Genomic DNA, 9,772 nt, shown 5'->3' on the forward strand with positions numbered 1-9,772 from the left:
ATGAAAGTCCATCAGCAAAAGCACCATCAATTTGAAAGATTAACGAATCTCATGCTTTCCGTCTCTCCTCCCCCCAAAATTAGAAAGCCCACTCTGTAGTTTCCAGCACACATCTATCATTACACACTCCTGGGTCTCAGGTAAATTAGCAACCTGATTCTTTTCCCTGCTGTCACTTAGAAGAAAAGGGCTCCTTATTTGCCATCCAAGGAAAAGTACAGTAAACCTAGAACTAGATAAAAGGGAAGTAATCAAATATATTTAACTGTACTCAGCCAAATCCCATTATTTGTATAGATGTTAGCTGGTGCATTTGAAGAATTAGGGAAGCCTTGTCTTATATAGGAAATAGTACTGCTTGATTGAAAAGTGCAATATCTGTGCTAGTGTTCCTCTGCTTACTTAAAATTAGAAGTTCTGCTTTATACAGAGATATATTTATGCATGAACGGCAGATATTTTAAAAGGGGTTTCATGTCCTTGCTCTTCCACTAAGCAAGTACATTTGGGATGAGGACAGCATCCCTCTGTGTTTCTTTCAGAGATGGGAAATGGCTCATCAGTGTGGGAATGTTCCTTGGATTGTCTTTCTCACTTCTACCTGAAAGATGTGGAGAAAATAATTTTAGGTAAGTCACCTCCTACATATCTGAGGGAACCAACTCCCCGGGGTGTGAGGAACAGCTTATGGGGTGTAGGGATAATGTAGGAGCAGGCTGGTGAAGGAACATACTGGGAGTACCTCAAGGAGATTATAACTATGGTGAGGCCATAGGAGAGCACAGAAAGCCTTCAGCTGGTGGTAAGAGCCAGGTTTTGAAAATACATGGAGAACAGGACTGCAGTGCTTGTGCAAGGGGTGCTCCTTCCCTTGGCAGATGGTTCTGTGGGAAAGGGGGAATGCGCCACCTCTAGACAGCTGCAATCAGTGGTCACCGCGCCTTCCCCTTTGGAAATCCCTCCAGTGCCAAAACAGGGTGCATGGCTACTTGGAAAATATACCCAAACCCACCTCCTCACTCTTATCCATAGAACCAAATTATCCTTCAGGTGTCCCTGTGCAAACAATATGAGTTTTACTGTGAAAATGTTTCATTAAGGTGTTCCAACACAAGCACTGCAATTCAGGTCCATGGATTGAGGGAAAGCTTCCCCTGGACTGTGCTCCTGACAGCACACAGCTTTTCTCAGCTCAGTTTTGCAATCAGAAGACACTGTTTTGTGTGCTATCCAGCCAGGTAAGGGACTGGGCCTCTGCAGAGAGCCCAGGTTCTTCAGGATGATGACCCAGCTCGCCCTCATAACAATGGGCATAGCAAGATGAGGCACACTTTGATCCCAGATTCCAGTTTTATTTTGCTTGTATGAAACATCACAACTCAACATTGTTTCAGTACTTTGGGGAGAAGAAGGAGGTAGACAAGAGTCCCCACAATGGTTTTTCACATGCCTGAGTCAAATTACCTTCCCTTCTGTGGGGCTTCTTCTGAAGTAACAGATCGTACTGTAACCAAATATTGCCAGCCAGGAAAGCCATTTTCCGTCCAGCAAGGAGGCTTCTTCCTTCTCAGCAGCCACTGAAAAGGGCCTTTGTTCTCAGGCTGAACACCTGGAGAGTGTTATCAGCAGTGGCCTCTCAGGGCCGGCGCATGGAGCAGCTGTGACAAGACCCAGCGGCTTTGGCGTCAGGAGCGGCAGCAGCACCTAAGGAGATGCTGGCACCCAAAAAACGTCCTGTCTGGGCCATTGCATGTGCAACTTTGGGTGGTTCCTCTCTTCTATGGGGACCAGGGTCTCTCTTTTGTTTCTTTTCCCATCCTAAAATGAACAGCCTCATTCCAAAGGGTCTCTGGGTAACCTGAAGAATGTGATACCTCTGTAGGGAATGGAGAACAAGCCTTGGCATTACCTTTCTGGAGACACTGGTAATGTGAGTGGTGAAAGGCTGGCACAGAGCACCAACATCCTGGGCACATGGTTTGACACAACACCTCGATGAGTAAAAGGTGGAACTGTTGCCTGGCATGTGGGGTAGGACATTCAGCAAAGAGGGAGTTGCCTGAGGTGACCAAGGACAAGACTGGGCAGCAGCTGATGTGGCCCTTGGCACAGCTTTTTGTTCTGTCTGTACGGTCAGCACCACTTCTGTCTGTGTCTGTGAAAAGACAGTCAGACCCACAACTGCTCAGAAACTCGAGGAAACCCAACTCATTTGGCCCATCAGGTAATTCCATGAAGGCAGAAGGTCCTTTTCCATACACCTGATGGTAGAACTGCACTGTATAAACCGTCACGGCCAGAGACATCAGCTTCAAAATCAAAAGATTTTCATTCTTTCACTGGATTTTACAGGATCTGAAGAAAAATGTGTGAGGAAAGATGGAGAGTCAGAAAGCAGAAATTGTCAATGGATCTGCTGGGGGGTAACCTGGAGAGCTGCTGACGCTGGCTGAACCTGTGCTGGGTCTGTGAGGGTTTTTACCAATGGTCTCAGTGGGAATTGTATCTGCAGCCTATGAGTTTAGCAGGTCCAGACCTACAGACCTTTCTCAGTGTGTTAATTTTCCATTGAAGCCAGACAGTCCAAATCACAAAAAAAAAAAAAACAAAAAAACCAACAAAAAAACAACAAAAAAAAACCCAATATAATTCTTACTTTCCTGATAACCCAGATAAAATTTTTACTCCTACAAGGGGGTCATATATTGAGAGATTTCAACAATGCCTCATCACAAGATGCACAGCTCTGCAAAGTATCCATTCTGAAGCAGTTCTGCCAAATACCAAGAGAAAATTGCATAACATGAGAAGGAGTGAGAAGGAGCAAACCACAGCTGAAGCTTCATCATCCACAGCGGCAGCTGAGCGTGGATGTCACAAGTTCTTCCATACCCAATGGCATAGTTTCCATTTTCTTTGGACTGTAGTAGTGAAAGAATAAACATTTCAAAAGGTTCAAATGAGACCTTTGAGTGCCAGCGCTGAGTCCCTGTGAGGTTGGGATAAACTGACAAAATAACATCCTGCAGAAGCTGTGCCTGGGACAAACCACCATTCCTGTGTTCGTGTTCTGTGGTTTGTAGCACAGGGGCCACTTTAAACCTTGGTCTCTGTCCAGGCACCAGTACCAGCTCTCCCATGACTTTATGTTTGCACCTCTTTCTTCCTCATGAAGGGAAAATTTCCAGGTTTGTTCCTTTTGACTTTGTTCATGGTAGCACTCTTGACAGGAGGACTTAGTGCCTATTCAATGTCTTTGCAAGGAAAACAGAGAAACGTCTCAGTTACATAAAAGTTTGTATCAAAATTCAAGAATCCAGATTAATTATAGAAGACTTGCCTTGTATCATTCAATTTGTTTGAATAGCTTTAAAGATTAAGCAGATCCAAGGCCTAACAGAACCAGAGCCAGTAAGACAATAGCTGAGATTTTCCTTTGAAACAAAATATACAGGTGGCTTCTGTGAGTTTCTGTGTCTATCTGCCTGGCTTTTTTATTTTTATGTCGTATCCAATATCACAGAACCTGGCAGTAGAAATCATATAGCAATTTGTGAAAGCTTGCTGCTGTTCTAGATATCATATAGTCTGTTCCACACCAGCAAAGACAAAACCAATGCCTTTACTCCTGGAGTTTTCATTCAAAATGATAATGATCTCTGGTAACAAAATATTTGGCAGTAGCATTATTTAAAATGCACAGAGGAAATGTTTGTCCCTAATTCAAGGGACTGTGGTCACACAGTCTCTATTCACTTGGTATTTACCAGCAAATGCCAAAGGCTAATCTGCGAAAAGCCCAGAAACAGAGTTAAGTTTATCACCCTCCATCCTTAACCCATCCCATTGTAAAGGAGGAAAAAAATAGTAATTATTGAATTTCTTTGTGGCCAGAGAAGTTATAAACCATGTTATACCCAGCAGGCTCTAATGGCTCCTTCGGTAAGTATCTAATTAAGTAGTTGGGGTGTTGGGTTCTTTTTCTTTCACAGCATACTTTTGTGTTTTAAAATCCCTTTGCATTAAACGACTTCTCGAGTTTTCCAAATTTCTCTCACACACAGAAGAGGGAAGTAAGAAAAAAAGCGGAGGGGAGATTTCGGTCGTGGGAACAGGAGGCAGAAACGAGGATTTGCAAAGGCTAAAGGCAAATCCTCCCCAAAATTTCCATCTAAAACACTGAAAACCGCAGCTACGATCTGCCTGGGACCACTGGCTGTCTACAGAGGGGGAAATAAAGTCAGCCCGAGGGGAATGGCTGCATTTGGGGAGGAGAGGCCGCTCGCCCAAAGCCCAAAGCGGTTACAACACCTCGAGGGCTTTGAACGGTGCAAATCCGGGGTTTGGGCAGTTTTACCGAGCCTGCTCGGCATCCCTCGCCCGCCGGTCCCCGCCACCGCGAAATCCCGCTCTATCCCTGAAAGGAGCAGCGGAACGCGCCGAGCAGTGCCGGGCGAACACACGATCGGTGTGGGGAGAAACTGCCCCGGGGCGAGGGAAGAGGAGGCGAGCGTCCGCCCCGCTCCCTCCCCGCCCTCGGGAGGGATGCTCGGCTTCGGCGAGAACGGCGGGAGGTGAGAAAACTGCCGATCTCCGGGCCGGAGAGCCCGGGGAATGCTACCTACTCCCGGGAAAGCTACTTGCCCCGAGAAAACTACGTGCTCCGGGGAAATGCCTCACAGCGAGCTACGGGGCCGGTCCCTGCCGCTGCCCGCCGCGGTCGCAGCGGCCACCACCTCCCCTCAGCCTCGCTGCTCCTCCGGGCACCACAGGGACACTCCCGCTTTCTCGGCCGAGCTTAAATCGCTCAAGTCAATAAGCTGGGTTTTTTCGAATGGAGCCACGTCGAGGTGCCGGAGATGGGCTGGAAGGGGCTGAGTCCCCGCATCCCGGCTCGGTCCCGCATCCCTGCTCGGCCCCGGGCGCACCTGCCCCGGCCCCGGGGCTGCGGGTCTCTGCCGGGGCGGCTCCTTCCCTGCGCCCCCGATCGCTCCGGCCCCTTCTCCCTCGTTAGGGAAGTGTTAGAAAGTTGCTGAAGTGCGAAATGAGCCTGCGAAACCTCGTTGTCCTCATTAAACTCTGACAAGGAGGGTGACAAGAAGCAGTGGAGGGGAAACAATGCGGCAGTGTTGGGGAGAGCCCCGCGCCGGGGCAGCCTTTGTGCCCGCACACAAAAGCTCTTGTTTGCATGTGTTAAAGTCCATTAAACTGCGGCAGCCCCAGGTGCAAACGCCAGCCCGGAGAGGCCGCGCCACTTTCCGCGCCCGCTGAGCGCCGCGGCCGCTCCGCGCTCGGCCCCAGCACTGGCGGGCGGCGGGGCCGGGGCACGGCCCGGCGGGCTCCTAATGAGGGCCCGGGGCTGGCCCTTCATTAATGGACATGGGTGGGTTTCGCTCTCTGTGCCCCCAGATTCGCCTGTCCCCCGCCTCGCCGTTAGTGGCAGCGACGGGACACAATGTCGCCTATTGTGCTGCCCAGCCCCTCACCCGAGGGGACACGACACGCGTGCAGCCCAGGGTCGTGGATGCTGACCTGGTGCCAAAGACCCTGCTGGACAGGGGCCGTGATTTGGTTTTTTCCCACTGTAGCTTGTAAAGTTGCCTTTGGACACCATAACATCATCAAATCCATACAGAAATTGTCCCCAAGGTTAGGAGCAGAGCAGTTTCCCGACTCGGTTCAAACAGCAGAATTCAACCCAAAAGGTGGAAAAGAGAGGAATTCTGCAGAAAACAGCCACAAAAAAGAAAGCCTTGCACAGGTCGAAGCCTACAAAAACAACCTCATCACAGTGTTAGCGTTTCACATGACTGGCATGGCGCTTTATCCAAGAAAAAGTATTTCCAGGTTCTGTTGCAACAAGTCCACATCACTTTATCCCCAGTGGTCTGCCAGGGATCTGCCCCAAGGCTATTTTAAATTGTGCTGCTAATAACAATTCATTACAGTTGATAGAACTGGGAGACTTGCCTTTTATCTTGCAATTAGACATAAAGGGTCTGATCTGGCAAATGCTCTGCACTGTGAGCATGTGAATAGCTCTGCTGAAGTGATCTGGGACTGTTCATGTGCTTAACATTAAGCCCGTATGGGTTTGCAGGAGGAAGGTCTGAGATGGGATCATCTTTAGGGATGTTTGTTTACCTGCTCTGTTCTGTATTTTCTAGATTCACAATGGCGCCCTGCAAAACCTTTTCTCTGGGAAGACCTGGAGTGTCTCGAGTCAGCTGGGCACAGATCACCAGCAGCATTGTGAAGCCAAGTGATTCTTCCCATAAACAAAAATGGTTTGCAGGAGCTTGATTTGGGAAGACATGACGGCACTGGGTACGTTGCATTGCGAACTGTTCAGCTGTGTGTACTGAGGCGTTAATGCAGAACTGCTGGGCATTGGGCCCAGAAAAGATGTGATGATGAGTGAGAGCAAAGAGGGAGGAAGGAGCAGAAGAAGAAAGCACGTTTTAGGCTTCTCAGTTCCTGCCTAGACAACCACTGCTTCCAAAACCCGGGCACCGTCCCCAAACGCCTCTTATCAAGAGAAAGTAGGAAGCAACATGATCTGTGGACAAAACAAACATATTTGTTTTTTTTCATTTGCCAATCCTGCAAACAATAGCTGTTTGTAGGCAAATAATCCTCAGGTCTGCATCGCCAGATCAATGCAGGGAGTGGTTGCCATCAGCTCCGAAGTGCCAGACACACTGAATGGTTTGTAAGAAAACAGGCCCTTGAACTTCTTCACAGCACAGACTCTATCTTAGTAAGTTATCTCACACTTGCTTCTGTTCCTGCTCCCACTCTCGTCATCTTCCAGTGCTTGGCCTGGTGGGGAGAAGTGAAAACTAGAGGAAATAGACCTTGTTTTAATAGAAAAGGCTTCAAAATGTTCAGCTGTTTGTTATTTCCTTGCCACTTACTTTTCCAATTTACTTTTGGAGCCAGGCTAGCTAAAGGAAAGGCCAATCCTTGTGCACCGTTGCAGTTTAATACCTATGATATGCATGAAGAAAATTAATTTGACTGAGGATTTTGCTTCATGAAGTAATTACAGTGCAAAGCATAAAAAGGCTGTGTTTTGTCTTGAGCTGCCAAAGTCCTGGTTTGTATCATGAGGTCATGTTTAGGATGACAAATGTTTGCACAAACAGCATCTTATACTATCTCACATCGCCTCTCTCCACCTTTACTGACAGGATTTTTGGAGATGGAGAGGAACAGGAAAATAAATTTTTCTTCAGTCCCAGATGTGTTAAAATTGAAGCTTTAACCCACAGGGCACGAGAAGAGCAATACAAATATGGGAGGGTGCTGAGTTCATGGGGCTGCTCAGACTCCAAGATATATCCAATGTCTACTGTCCACTACTGTCTGTGGAGGAGGGTTGTAGGCACCAGCACAGCCCAATTAAGGTTGGATTGATTCAAGAAAAACCCTCATGTAAGACATACCATTTCCCTGGTATCTTCAGGACAGTCTGATTTTTTTTAATTTTGATTTTTTAAGGCACCTCTCTGGATACAAATCCTTTTGAAATTGTATGTGAATACTTTGATAAACAGAGTAGAGCTAATTTTGGTAAAAAATGGCAGTGTTTTTCATTAATTTGGTGATATTTGCAACACCTTTCACAACTGAAAGCAGCAGTTCAATTATCACTATTATGCAGACAGAAAACACTTGGAAAAACAAAACAAATCAAAATGTGCTGGCAAAGCACGTCTCGCTGCCTTCACATGGCCAGTCCCTATCAATCAGTCACCTCTGCTACCAGGGAGCCCATAAAATGCCAATCACATCACAGTTCAAAACAGTCCATCCTGCTGCTAACCTGTATCATGGCAAATTTGGTCAAGACTTATGAAACTTATGGATTTTAAGTTTGCTTAGGAAAATTAACTCAAACTCTAGAGAACTACCCACAGAAAAAAAGTTACAGGAATGGTAAACTTATAAAAAACCAGAAAACCCCCAGATTAAAGTCACTGGGGAGCAATGCACTCACCAGCATTTTCTGCCTTACCTGGGTGTTTATGTGGGAGATCTTTAGATCCAGCTTGTGCAACGACTGCTGGAGCTGAGCTCTAAATATCTGTCATCAAAGCACTCGGGCTGTGGGTGACTCACATCGGGAAACTGAAATTATGAAGACCCTTCTTTTATTCATCACTGCTTGCCTTCTCTCCTCACTGATAATACAGGGTCAGCATCCTCTCAACATTACTGGAAAAGGAAACAGTGCATGTGAAACTCTCAGACACTGCTGTCATGAGCACCATGGAAAAACCATACGGAAATGAATAATTTTGTGCCCAAAGCACAGTTTGAATAGCAGGCAGTAAAAAGCCCCTTCGCTGCACATTAAACAAGAGGAGAATAAATCATGAGGGGAGCTGCTCCCTCAGGAGCAGCAACCATTGCCAATGCAGAGTGAGGGGGATGCCTGTAGGAAAAGGGTGTGGATAACTCAATTACAGTTCATCTGGATGAGGAAAACCAGGCAAATTCTGGACACTCTGGGCTGTTGAACGCTGGAGTGTAGAGTCTCAGTAGCCTTTCAGAGTATATTGTTTCACACATGTATTTATGTTTGTGTGTGCATGGGCTTCGGGGTATACGGAAAATAAGTGGGATAAGCTTTGGCTCTGTGCCAGGCTGACTGCTCTACACAGATATGGCACTGCTGGTCAGCTGGAAGCACAGGCTGAGACCTAGATGAAAAAAAAATCTTTGAAATATCAACTGTTTGTAGAGTATCTTTCAATGGCTACAGCACCACTGGCCAGGCAAATGCAAGCCTTTCATATGTGCCCCACTGCCAAGTCTGTCTTCATGCATGGAGCAGGATGCCAAAGGGGTCTAGAAACACCGTATTTCCAGATGTCTAGAGATGTCTTGACTGACCCTCTGTATATAACTCCCTGCACTCCTGGGCTGGAGCCAGGGCATAAGATGCAGCAGAGTATTATTTGGAGGAGTTAACCACCAGCAATAACCCCTTCAATGAGGTTAAACAAGGTTGGGAAGTAAGAGAAATTAATTCCTACAGGGACCCTTGGCATCCCTAAAAGATAGGGAGACAGCTACATCACAGCAGGGGTATGTCCTATGACTGTGCTTGGCACTGACAGGCAGAACAGCACAGAGAGCTGTGGTCAGGTCTCACTCATGGTGGCAGATTTAAGAGTGCACATGTCCAACCCAACTGTGGGAAGGTGATCTTTGTTCTGCTTGGCAGAGCAGAGCTGGTGTACTGACAGTCTAAAAACCTTCTGTGAGATACAGCTCTGTGGAACATCTCCAGGGAATTCACAGCCATTGCTGTCACTGCAGCAGGTTAAGGACACATTGCCGAGATCTCTGCAACAGAATAACACAACAGGGTGACTTGGTAGTGATGTGACCTCTCATCAATGGATGCTCTTCCTCGTGCTCGTGTTTCTGACACATTGATCAACTGTTGCAAACTTAGGTAAAACCCATTGTTTCAGTCCTTCTATCTTAGTGGCGGCATGGCCCTCCTGAAGCACAGGAATGAACATAAAATGTCTCACGCTTGTTCTGATCAGGGCTCTGCAGGTGCTTTTAGGGCTTCTCCCCCTCATAAGTCTGGAGACGAGAGTGTTTCCACCTCTGTGGATCCGGTATAAGCACAAAAGACACATCTGGTGACAAAAGACACATCTCTTTTGGGGCTGCTGGACTTTCCGCTTATGACATGATTGAGTTTGCCCAACAAGGGACCGGTCAGTGTCCACAAAACTCCTTGACAGCA

General features: G+C 47.1%; 1 long non-coding RNA gene across 1 annotated transcript; it reads left to right on the forward strand.

Annotated features, from left to right (window-relative positions):
- The first annotated feature begins 553 nt into the window (after positions 1 to 553).
- LOC109143407 lies at positions 554 to 7,243 on the forward strand. Its single transcript, XR_002043550.2, has 2 exons — positions 554 to 629; positions 6,168 to 7,243. It is a non-coding gene; the product is annotated as an uncharacterized LOC109143407 (long non-coding RNA).
- The last annotated feature ends 2,529 nt before the right edge of the window (positions 7,244 to 9,772 follow it).

Source organism: Corvus cornix, chromosome 10, assembly GCF_000738735.6.
Source record: "Corvus cornix cornix isolate S_Up_H32 chromosome 10, ASM73873v5, whole genome shotgun sequence".
NCBI lineage: Eukaryota > Metazoa > Chordata > Aves > Passeriformes > Corvidae > Corvus > Corvus cornix.